The sequence below is a fragment of the Candoia aspera genome, chromosome 4 (assembly GCF_035149785.1).
Source record: "Candoia aspera isolate rCanAsp1 chromosome 4, rCanAsp1.hap2, whole genome shotgun sequence".
NCBI classification, from domain to species: Eukaryota; Metazoa; Chordata; class Lepidosauria; order Squamata; family Boidae; genus Candoia; species Candoia aspera.
In genome coordinates this window covers 19939087-19952538 of record NC_086156.1, presented here as the reverse complement: position 1 = coordinate 19952538, position 13452 = coordinate 19939087, and the positions used below count along the sequence as shown (strand labels likewise).

Genomic DNA, 13452 nt, shown 5'->3' with positions numbered 1-13452 from the left:
TGTTGGTTGATCTTTTGGTGGTACTAGCGTTCTTTCTGTACTGCAATTCCAGGATGTTGTTGTCTTTCATATGAAAATTTGTAATATTTCAGTAAATTGTAAAAATAAATAAATCACTAAGCAATAATTGTATCCCTGTTGACTTATTCTTCTTATACTTTGATTTTAGATAGTTTAGGGAAGAAGGTTGATTCTGTTTTGGTAAGTGAATACTTGCACATTTTTGGCTCACAATACCAAATCTACAATTGCTTAAAATTATGTTTTTCTATTGTATAGGATTAAAGCAATAGATCTTCATAACATAACTCGCGCCTCCATAGGAGGAAAGGAGCATCTGTGCAGATGTTCAGTACAAACCTATGTTGGTGACATTTGTGAAATACCTATTTCACTGAAGAGAGAACTTGGCTTTTCAAACCAAGTTTAGCAATATTGATTAATATTCATAGAGACATAAGCTCAATTGACTATTCTTTTATCAATTTTTAAAGACAATATTTTCTTACCACATTTTTCTGAGAAAAAAAGTTTAGATCTGTTTTTTCATAAAACGAATAATTACATTATTTGCTGTATTGCCAGTCAAATTCAGTAGTTCTTAGTTTTGTTAGTCACAAACACAATTATTAAAGAATATGTAGTAAAACAAGTTGCTCATACTTTTGTTGCAGGTAGAACTTTTTTCAACCGAAAAATGTGGCTTGAACAATTCGGAATTGCAGTGGTTTGGTTTGAAACTTAATCAGGAAGATGCTTCTAGTAGATTAATAGATAGCAACATTGTTTCTCTGAGCGTGCTAAAAGTAATTTAACAAAATGATCTTAATTTAAACAGCAACAAAATTATTTGTTGTTGTGTGTTATTATTTATTATGTCTGTTGTGCTTGTCAGCTTTGGTTGGTATACTGCTAGACCCACTTTTGGACAAGAACAGTCTAAGTACCATTTTCCATGCACTGGTAACCACATAGTTAAATGTATGTTTTCTCTATGGCAGCTACTCTTACATTTAGCTTGAAAACAGCAGTTCACGCTGAGTATGGTGGCCAGGTTCTGAGTGGTTCTCTGGTTATATATAGCTGCCAATTAACTACTGAGCCAGGTTCAAGGTTTTGCTTATTATGTATAAGGCTTATATGGGCTGTCTTCATGGTTATAGACTTGGTTGACTGCTAAAATAATTGGGGATGGTCCTATTGCACATGCCTGGAGAGTTATAAATGTTACTTACTTATTTATTTATTTTGTTTATGATTGATTGATTGACTGATTTATATTTCAAATTTCCGTCACCACCCATCTCCCCCAAAAAGGGGACTCTGGGCGGTTCATGCTTTGCTTTTCTGCTCTGACTTTGCTTAAGCCACCTAACAAAATTTAAAAGCAAAAACAATATAAAGAGTTAGAAATGCAGATTAAAAATAAATACTAAAATTACCTAACATAAGCAAAAGAGACTGTTTAAACATTGAAGAGAGTGGTGGCCAAATGGATCTCCTGAGAAGGAGAGGGAGAAATGCAGGCAAAAAGGCCCTTTTTGTATGCCAGAACTAGGAACTTGGTTAAGAGGGCGTGTCATGCTGACTTTTACAACTAGTAGGTATGTTACAAGGTAACCAATGTGGTCCCTTAGATCAGCAGCTCCCAACTTTTTTGGGACCAGGGACCAGTTTCGCGGAAGACAATTTTTCCACGGACTGGAGGGAGGATGGTTTCGGGATGATTCAAGCGCTTCCTCTTTTTCCTGACCTTTTATTCTTTTTTCTTCGCGCTGTTTGGAGATAGCCAATGGGCTTGTTTTCTCTGACAGGAGGCAGAGCTCAGGTGGTAATGCAAGCGATGGGGAGCAGTTGTAAACACTCAGGCTGTAAATTCGCTTCCTCGCCCACTGCTCACCTCTTGTGCGGCCTGGTTCCTAACGGGGGCTGGGGACCCCTGCCTTAGATAATCAGGCCCTAAGCCATGTAGGGTTTTAGAACTCCATAGTGGGGACACCTGTACTTAGGAATGCTCACTCATCTGAAAGTTATGAGGTTCCTGCTGTTACGTCTCTTAGATTCCAGCTGAATATCTGTCTCTTCACCTAGAGGCCTTCCTTGTATGATCGTTGGAAAAACGTTTTTTATTTCTGCTTTTATTTTCTTACCGTCTGTTTTAATGTGATTTTAATGTGCTGCTTGTATTGGCATTTTATATTTTATAATCTCCTTGAGCTGCTTTTGAGCAGGATGAAGTATAAAGATATATTAAATAATAGAGTGATAATAAATGTAAATATATTTGATGTCCTAATCAAAATGAGTTGTTTGAATACAATATTTAAATTACTTTTCATTTATTTTTCTAATTTAATTTTTTAGTGCAACTACTTGTAGCTGTCTGTAAAACTTTTGATCTAATGTGTTTTGTGTATGTGTATGTATAAATGAGCCACTGTTTAAACATAAGCTTACTAAATCGAAATCAAGTGCTTTATATTATACCCTAGTATGTTATAACACAATGGAATATTTTCCAATTCATTATTTTTTTTGGAAAAGCCAATGTCTGTTGGCTTTCTGCATGTAGGTAGAAATGATTTAGGAAAGGTTTCTGTGGATCCTAACGGTAAATAACAAATTGTTTGAAAGGTCTAGAAATAGATTTACCAGTTACATGCTGTGGACTACTGTTATTAAAAACAAAACAAGCAAAATAGCTAGTCTTGGTGTTCAGGGATTTTTTTCTACATGAAGGATATCCTTTTGTTTACACTCAGTGAATGTTGCCTTTTATTTACTTTAGTCCCACTTTTCTCAACTTGGTACCCTCTGGATATATTGGACTACATGCCTGTGTATTTGTGCATTTGTCACTTCAAGTAATTAATACAGGTAGTCATCACTTACTGACTGACTTGTTTAACAACCACTCAAAGTTACAACAGTGCAAAAAAAAAAAAAAAAGTTTTGTGACCAATCCTTGCATTTATGACTGTCACAGCATGCTGCAGTCATGTGATCACCATTTGGGCGCTTCTCAACCGGTGCACATTTATGATGATTGCAGCGTCCTGCGGTCACTTGATTGCCATTTGTGTGCTTCGCAACTGGCTTCTGACAAACTGATTTACTAGAGAAAGTGGAAGTAAAATCGTAAGTCGCGGTCACATGATGTTTTGCTTAATGGCTGTGGTGATTTGCTTAACGACTAAAGGGGAAGTGAGGTTGTAAGCGTGTTGCAGTCACATGGTGTTTTGCTTAGCAGTTGTGGTGCTTAGCGATGGAGTTGCTGGTCCAAATTGTGGTTGCTAAGTGAGTACTACCTGTAAGAGTGTTAGCTATTAATGGTTCTAGGATAGGTGTAACCTATGGACTATGTGCACCTCAGTCCCCAGTTTGTTGCTCTAGAGGACCCCCAGTTTGATTAAGCCTCTGCAAGGCACTCTAACACATCTGTTTTTCAGCAGAAATTCTACCAAGCCCACCAAAGGTGGGGGGAAGAGCAGACCACCAACTAACATCATTGTATGACTTTAGAAATACTGCCTCCATGCCGGAAAGGTGGTCCTGCTCTGGGGCGATGATGGCTCTTGGAGTTTTTTTTCTCTGTGCGACATGATACATGGTATTTATTGCAGTTCTTAAGTTTGTAAATTTAGATACTATTTAATTAAAAGTTTTGTTTCTGTTAGTAAGCATAATAGCTTTAGGATTATATATTTATTGCAGATTCATTCTTAGACTGCTGTTATATAGCCAAAATAGCTTCCATGCACCAGATACATATTGGCTCCTTTGAAAGGGAACCTTGTGGTTTGCAGCCAAACAAAAAAGGTTAGTGGGGGGAAAGCCTGGAGGTTGGATGTTAAAAAGAGCCAAAGATTATTAACAGTGCTTAATAATTACAAAATATTGAACTTTGGGTTGGAGGGAAATTGGGGCAGAGGAAATATGATGGGTTTTTGCCTGAAACTTAGAGGATGTTATCCCACTTAAATGTTTTATTACATCTCAGTTGTGAAAAATATTATTTGAACTTACTTTAAGTGTTTAGAATGTTTATAGCATAAAAACTAAGTTTTTAAAACTGACAGCTTTTTCCTTAAAAACAAAACAAAAAAAAGGTTATACAATTATATTTATGTGTTCAAATACCTTGATTGAATTTAATTAAAAATTGTGAAAATCAGAAATAACTGTGATAGTTAAAGGACTGGACAATGTCACACCCAAGACTTTTGGAAACTAATAGCTTCAGTCTGTATGTTTCTTTGGTATAGTGAACCATTGGTTGGATGAATATTGGTAGTCCTCACTTAACAACCACAATTGGGACTGGAAGACTGGTTGATAAGTGGTAGAGCCATTAAGTGAGTCACCACATGACTGGACCCAATTTTTCAACCATTTTTGCGATGGATGTTGCGTGAATCTGCAACTGGTTGTAAGTGCGAGCTGGCTACCAAGTGCCTGAATTGCGATCATGTGACTTGGGGGTAGTGCGACATTTTGTGACAGTTATAAGTGTGAGTACAGGTCGTAAAGCACTTTTTTCCGAGGCTGTAATAACTTTGGGCCGTTGTTAAACAAATGGTTGTTAAGTGAGGACAACCTGTATGTAGCTTTGGGTAATTTTCCTCAATAAATCAATGAAGAAGTATAATGTTTTTGACTCATTTATTTAATTCGGTTGTCTTTAACTAGTTTTAGGGCTTGTGTGGAGAACAGATCATGTTTTAGGTTATATTTATGTAGAAATATTGGAAATTCAATGGGTTCACAAACTTTTAAGCATCACTGTATATATTAATTAGCTAGCTTTCTAGGAGAAGAAATGTTTTTATTTGGATATTTTTCTAATCTCAGTATAATTATTGGTGGGTAACTCCAGTGTTCTGCAGAGGCATTGTTTAGCGGATGCTTGTCCTTAATAGTTTGAGGTACCATTACTGCTTTGCTGAGAGAGAAAAAGTAAGACAGAATGGATGTTCCAATCCACTTTTGGCCCTGACCAGACTTGATTCTTGCTTCAAACCTTTGCCACCCATTTTCCAACAGATCAATCCAGAGAAAATGCAATTATTGGTGAAAAGAATAGATGACAGATCCTTGGAATAGTCAGGTGTGGACAACAGGATCCAAGCCAATATTATTTCGATAAAAATTCTATGTTGTGAAATAGCTCTTAAAGTGCCATGGGTTATAAGGAACCCTGCAAACTGTGGGTTCAGTAATATACAAAGTCATCACATAACAAGAGTTCTGGGCCAGTCTGCTAGGTGTACATGAAATGAATGACAAAATACCTTGGTGAGGTAATATACAAAATGCATATTTTCAGTTAAACATCCATTGTTCTTTAAATTATATTTCAATTACTACAGTAATCTGTTAAGCTTGAATTTGACATTTCAGTGAGTCAAACATAGTAACTGAAAGTCACTGAATTATTTCATAGGGATATGCATGCTTCAGAAACTAGTTGGGTGCCAGTGGTTTAAGAATTACATTAACCTTAATGAGTGGATTATTACTGGATTCTTTAATTATTGTACAGGTAGTCTTCACTTAATGACCACAAGGGACCGGAATTTTGGTTGCTAAGCAATGCAGTCATTAAAATGAATCCAACCCAATTTTACAACCATTTTTGCGGTGGCTGTTAAGTGAAGCATGTGGTTGTTAAGTGAATCATGCGGTTGCCCACTGATTTTGCTTGCTGGAAGCCAGCTGGGAAGGTAGAAAATGGGGATCACATGACTATGGGATGTTGCAATGGTTGTAAGTGCGAGGACCGGTCACAAGTTGGGGTTTAGCGCCATTGTAAGCCTGAACCATTGCTAAACGAATGGTCATCAAGCAAGGGCTACCTGTAGTAGATAAACTTTTTGAGACTGCATATGAGTTGTCAGACTCTGAAGATAATTAGATAGGCTGCCCTGTGTTTATTGTAAAGGATTGCAGGACCTTCTGAGGAAACACATAGATTGAATTTCATGGTAACTTTGCTGACATGCTGATTGAACTACAGAATAGCAGTCTGTCCTTTGACTATGAGACATGGCTGCTTCCAACTTCTGTCTTCTACTGGAGTTATGAGGTAGCTGCAGTGGGACAGCAGGTATTGAAGTTGAAAGATCTGCAATGTGGAATCATTGATGGTTGTTTTTAATGATTGCTACTATGCTTGTTGTAAACCATCTTGAGTTCTTTGTGGAAATGGATGATCTATGAATAAATGAATGAATGACTATAGATACTTAAAAAATTTCAATACATTACATTATTATCATTGTAATGTTTTGGGAAGAAAGTCTGTCTTCCTTTGCCACAATCTAACAGTGGGTCAGTTATGTTCATTGTACTCAGCTCAGTTAAGTGACCTTTAGTTTATCTTTTGTAGTGGTCTTCGAGTCACATAATATACTTCATCCAAATATATCCAAAATAAAACATGTTTAAAAAATGGTCCTTCCAAGCACACATCAAGTGGGCTGTTCTGTGGTTAGTTAAGATTTTTGAACCACTAATAACAATTTCAGATTAATGTATAATTAAGATTGAAATCTGCATTTGTGCTTAGTGTGAAGTTATGGGTTATATGGCTTAAGCTTTAGTTCAGTTGGTAACATTTGTGCAATTTTGCATGGAACAGTTTTGGAGAGAGGAAGTTATAGAAAAAAATAGCTGGCAAAGGCTTTATCTTTATACTTTTTCTTCCTGCCATCACTCCTCCCTCTCCCTCCCCAGTCCAAGGGAAATACTTGGGGGGATTGATCCTGACTAGCTTTCTCTTATGGTAGGACTTTCTGCTGCTACCTTTGTATAGAAGAGAGTGAAGTTGCAGTATCGTGATTGCCATGCTGCTTCTTTATTAGGAATACACTGTCATATATTGCACTTCATATATGATCTTATTTAAAGAGAATATAGAAATTTAAAAGAAATTACGGACTTAGCCTGATGTTGACCTTTTTGTCTGTTTTTCTCAAGCTATTTATTCTGTGGCAAATGCTACATTTCTTAAGAGCTGAACTATGTAAGTCACTTGTATAAATTAGCTGCATCTTTAAATTCTCAAGGCTAGAATAATGACAGTTGTATGCATAATGCTCATGGTTTGCAATTGGGTGTATTAACTTAGGGCTCAGTAGTTAGTGATTTCAGGCAAATGGCTAATTGTAGTGCTAAAAGTAATCACTTGCATATTATATTGCTAATTATAAATAGTAGATAGGACTATTTCTAACAAAGTATTGATGGTTTTGCTGCAAAAGGAACATTGTGCTTGGATAGGGAATACTCACAAGATTCAGTTTATCTATTTCCATTGACTGCTTGTTTTAGCTTTAAGAATCTTCTGGTTAAATCACCTATTACATCGGTCATGCTAGTCGTGAGTGTACCTTCACTGCTATAGCCTGCTTATAAGGCTATTGACCTACTTTCTTCAAATTTATATCCAGTATATCTGTTCTTGAAGTCTTGATTTTATGTTAGTATAAGATAAGCCACAAAAATATGTTTGCATAAATTTGTCATTCTTGCTTTTATAACAAATAACATGACTGTTTCAGTTCTGATGGCTGTTGACCATAAGTTCTTTTCTTTTTGCTGGTTAGCAATAACTGATTCGGATGTTCTCTCCAAACCAGTATAATTGTACTTGAAGTTAACTGTAGTTTGTCCTCAGATGAGAAGTTGAAACTGATACTCAGTCTTTTGGCTTGAGAGCAGACAGTAGTTAGCATTACGATATATTGGTTCATATTATACTAAATGTAGTTATTACTAACCACCAAACGGACAAAAAATTTGAATGGAGAAAGAAAGGAATGAAAGAAGAACATCCAAATGTAAGACATGCTCAGTCGCCAAATTATGATGTGGGAATAATTGAACAGAATTTCTGAACCAATTTACAATAATTCTTTATCAATTGAAAGAAAAATCATTTAAATTTTCTTATCCTAGGAACTTGTAAAATACAAGCAGAATAATTTAGTAAAGAAGCTACATGTTTGTTGGGTGTACACTTTGAAAATTAATTCAGAAGAAATGCTCTGACTTTTTAAAGCAGTTTCACCTTTTCTTAGCTTGAGTGGAAGTAAAAAAAAAAAGGGGGACTATTTTAATGAATAGTAGAGAACTGGTGTGCTCTTGCAAGTTCCAAAGCATTTCTTCTAAATTCTTTTTGAGGCATTCACATCTCTATTTTGTATTGTAACTTCTAGAAATTCAAAGTTTGTGAAGGGATTATTATATATCCTCTGTATGAACGTTTTGTTTTGAAAATGACCATAGCTGTGTTTCCTCGCCACCTTCTATATTTATAATATCTGAAGTTAATATTCTGTGTATTTTTATTTATAATGAAGATTACAGTCTCCTTTAATATATATAGTAATTCTATGGTTATTGTATTGGGCTAGTTTATATATTGATGATATTTATCTGTGGAAATTCTTAGCCACTAAAGAAACTGAATCTAAAGCACTGAAAATTCTGAATAAGTTATTTTCTCTTTAACTGTAAATAGGAGGAGGAAGGAATATTTGGTATGTTCGCTGCCTTGAGTTATTTATAAAAATAATAAAGGCGGGATATAAAATAAATAAAATTTAAAAAAAGATAAAACAGTATACATTCTCATATGCTGTTTCCAATGTTTGTATTCACAATTTTAAAAGCATTTCACAGTCACTCATGTCCTAGTCACCTCCAGTTTGGACTGTTGTAATGTACTCTACATGGGGCTGCCCTTTAAGAGTATTCGGAAGTTTCAGCTGATGCAGAACACGTTCCTAGTGTTCCCTGTGTTCCTAGGACCTTTAAAGCCCTTCATGGCATGGGACCGGGTTATCTGAGGGACCACCTCTCCCCGATTATATCAGCCTGCCCCATTAGATCTGGCAGAGAGGGCATGCTGTGGATACCATCTGCCTACATTTGGTGGGTCCCAGGCAGTGGGCCTTCTCTGCCGTGGTGCCTGCCTTATAGAACATTCTCCTCCCAACATTAGGTTAGCTCCACCCCTTTTGATGTTCCAGAAGTCCCTCAAGACCTGGTTATGTCACCAGGCCTGGGGGTCCCAGGGAACTGGAGATACGTCTAGATGCTCCACTATTGTGGTAGATATACTCATTCTTTCTCTCTCTGGGGTTTGTATATATTTCAGTTTTAATTAATCTTTATTTTTATAGTTTTAATTGCTTGTTTTTATACATGTATTGTTTTTATTTGATTATTGTATGCCACCCAGAGTCACTTCTCGTGAGATGGGCAGCTATATAAATTTAATAAATAAATAAAATAAATTTCACAGGTGAATAATAGAGTTTTTTAAAATAATATTTATAAAATTTATGCTGATGGAGTTTCATTTCTTGAACACAATAGTTTCTGTTGCTTTTAAATTATATGTATCCTTGATCAAAAGAAATAAACTAATATTAATGGATTCCTTTTGTTGTGCTGCGATACTGTGCAAAACTATCTGTTCTAAAGAACTTATTCATAGAGGCAAACAGTGTTTGCTTTCCAACAGTTGGAAGCTGTGGCTTGTTGTTTGCTTATATATTTTAGGTTATTTTAAACTATGGCTTGTAATTACATTCAAATGCGAAACTGAGTTATCTCTAGTTACCTCTACCCAAATCATCCGCACAGTATAGGGCAAGAGTGGCTAGAAAATTAAAATGTTCCGAATCTTGCTTTTATTAGCACTTTGCCTGCTTCCATCTGCGTAAAAGGCCTGTCCTGGCAACTATTCCTTGAATAACTCTCCATCCCAACACATTTAGTGTCTAGCTAAATGTTATTTGAGCTTCCCAGCAAAACTGCACATTCAAAAGAACATGTTACCATCTGCCTAGAAATTATAGAGACATATAAATGTCTTGGAATGTGAGGTTTTCTTGTCAATTTGTCCCCTCACAGTACTGTACAATTTTGGGAATCTTTTTGGAAACACAAGCTCTTGACTGCAAAATATGTATTGCCTGTTGGTAGGTTTTGTCACTCCAAACTTCCATTCCCATTACTAAAGGTGTCCCAATCTTCCTTGGGAAGAATTTAAAAAGTTTAAGCAATTGCCTATTGCAAAGTTTATTTCCCAGAGGTTCCATTCTAATTTCTGTTGTATGTTGAAAACTGTTTTTTCCCTGGCACCCATCATACCTGACCAATACATCCAGGGCTTTCTGTCATCTGCTTCCCAGGTGTCTGTGCCTGAGAACACTCAACAGATATCCAGGAGGTTACACAGGTCAAATTCTGGACTGAAAGAGGTATGGGGGAGGGTCTCCATGGCGCAGTGATCAGCAGGAATTTTGAAATGCATCCAGGAATGATGTTGTCCTATCATGGATATCTGAAGAGACACACTATAGAGTTTCTAACATACCATCCCCTACTGTATAGAGAAGATTATAAGCTTGGGGAAAAAATGGAAGTTTTGAATTTATACTTTTCTACAGCAAATTAGCAGTTAACCAGCTAGAAAGTAGTTGCATTATAGAAAGCAAGATTCTTCTGCCAGGGAAGTGGAAGTGTTTTGGCCCAAGCAGTTGAGCAGTTACCATGAAAGCAGATATCACTTCCTTCCAGAACTTCAGGTAGCTCTTCTTGGCAACCAAGGCCCTGGCTCCAGACATGGATGTTCTGAGGTACACAACAATAGTAACCCTACCCAAACTACCAGCAACGTAGGGAAATATACGTAGACTGTAATTTTGCAAGAGTCCCTACCATGTACTAGTACATACTTGTCTGTGCACTCTGTTTTGGGACACCTAGAAGTTATTTCATGAGGTCAGGTCTCCATGCAAATGGCAATGTTTTGATTCCAACTGAGGCTAAAGAGCTTAGAAAGAAGCAAGTGCCTGGGAAGTTCTCAGATGAAGTGAATGTATTGGACTCAGTCATTTTTTTCAGAAGTTCATTGATGGGATGGATAGAGGGGAATGTGGAGTCCTTGGTGCTCTCTGAGCCTTGTTGTTTTCTTGCAGGTGTTTCATTGCCAGACTAGGCAACATCTTCAGTGCCTGGAGGGGAGGGGAGGGGAGGGGAGCACTGTTTTGGTATGGGCTCCATAAGCATCCAAGAGACCAATCTGCTCTTGCACAGAGTCAATCCTGAGAGAATCTGCATAACTTGGACGATGCTTCTAAAAGGTGCATATATGAAAGGATTACTGACAGCTAGACAAATTAATGCTTTGAAGCACAGTAATGATACAATATTCTCTGTGGTATACATTCTCAAGCCACAATTTAGCCCTGACCGGAGCACGTTTCTCAGATTCCATAACTGAATCAGTTACTCAACGCTTTTCCTCCACCAGTGGCAAGCTAGGTTCTTCCTATGAATTACCCTCTCCTTTTACTGAGCAGAAGTTGGGATTGTTGAAAGGAGTGCAGGGGACTGCATGTTACAAATTGTTATACCTATATGATTAGTTGTGATAACAATATTTTACAATATTTTTTAGTTTACTGACAGAGTTATCCCACTTCTCTAAAGTTATTAAAGGGAAAAAAGCTCTACTAGAAACACAAACATAGAAATAGAGTGAATAGTGTCACTTGCTCTCTGGTAGAGTTACTAGTGTAATAGATCAGAGGAATGCTGCAGATATAGTATATCTGGATCTCAACAAGTCTTTGATGGATATTCTCATGGAAATCTTAATAAAAAGGTAAAATGTGATAGCAATGTTAGATGGATTCAAAATTGGCTGAATAACAACAGCCAAAGAGTGCTCATTAATGGCTCCATTTCAGCTTGGAGGAAAGTATGTAGTAGAGCGCACAGGGGTCTGTCCTGGGCCTTGTGCTTTTCAACATCAGTATTGGATCAAGGGATGCCTATCAAGTTTGCAGAAGGATCAGGGTGTCCTTGTCAACTGTAAGTTAAATGTGAGTCAGCAGCTTGACTGTTAAAAAGACAAAGGCTATCTTGGGGTGCATTAATAGGAAAGATCTGGTTATGTTTAGCTTATGAATAAATGAAGGGGAAATATCTGAAGGGCTGTCACATAAAAGAGGGAGTGGACTTACTCTCTGTTGGCCTGAGGGAAGGAAGAGAAGCAGTGCATTAAAGCTACAATGAAGTAGGTTCAGGTTTCATGTCGAGGGAGCTTCTTGACACTTATGAGCTGCCAGCCTGTGGAACAGGCCGCCATATGAAATTGTGAATTCCTTCGCTACAAGGCTTCAAGGCAGGCTAGATGGTTACCCTTCAGAGATGCTCTAGTGGATTCTGTACTGATAGGAGGTTGGACTAGATTATCTCTATGGCCCCCTCCGGTTCTATGATTCTATGAAATAGTTATTTGATCTGATGTACTTCATGTCTCCAAAGTGGAGATGTAGTTGAATTCAGAGGAAAATGGGAAATTAAACACAGACTTTCTAACCAACCTTAATCTCAGATGTTCCTGTTTTGCTAGCCTCTGCTTAAATCCTGTAGCTAGTCTTTCTGGCATGTAATGAGTGCTTTAGAGAAGCTTGATATAGTAACAGTGCAATTATAATATTGGTTACATACAGGAATGGATATTTCTGGTTCATTGGTTATATCAACTGGAAAGCAAACTGTCACAGTTCATCCAAAGATTGGAGGGCTTTGCAATGAGAGAATAGAAGAGGAAGGAATGGTTATTAAATGACACTTTTCTCCAGAATAGAAAAAAGAGATCCAGTAACAATCTCACTAAAGTTAAGAGAACCAAAACAGGTATTTACAATTCAGAAATAGAGAAAAACCTAAGAATAACAACATCGCTTCCAACTCCCCAATCAGGTTTACATATCATTCTTGGAGCATCCTAGAAATAACATACCTGCTCAACCAAACTCCATAAAAATCTAGTAGGGTAATGTTTTCCAGCTGTCAGCTCGAATATGGAAAGCTAAATAAGTTCATTACAGAGAGTACTGACTCCATGGAAGAAATGGAACTCAAGCTGCAGTCTCCTGCTCCTCTCATTCATTCCATGTAGTAATGCTGCCTTGCTAACTCTGGTTTCATAGCCACTTTCCTGAAGAGAAAATGAACTTTCCCATGAACCACTGAACTAAGCTCCTTGAATGCTGCAAACATGTTTCTGTTGGCTATGGGAAAAGGATACAGGTGTATGTCCAATAACAGAGTGATCTTTTGGTGGTGCAAGTGGACAGTTGGGATGATACACGTAAGTTGCTTTAGAGATTTCCCCAGAGGCAGGATATCATTATGTGCTATGCACGTCCTTAAAGTTATAGTAGTCTGGAACTTAAGTTATCCTTATCTGGGGTATTGAGAACATGACCCAGAGTACCACAACTGTACGTGCTTGTACTACATGGTTCTTCAGGCTGAGACAGAGCTTATTCATGGTTCAGATGTCTTTTGGACCCTTCAGGCTGCAGTCATTTAACTAGTAATTTAAGGATCATAAATCCAATAGGCAAAGGCATAGTCATA

At 37.2% G+C, this 13452-nt stretch overlaps 1 protein-coding gene across 4 annotated transcripts in view; it reads left to right on the top strand.

Moving 5' to 3' along the window:
* MLLT10 (MLLT10 histone lysine methyltransferase DOT1L cofactor) overlaps positions 1-13452 on the top strand; it is a 141514-nt gene that overhangs the window by 68504 nt on the left and 59558 nt on the right. The window lies entirely within an intron of this gene.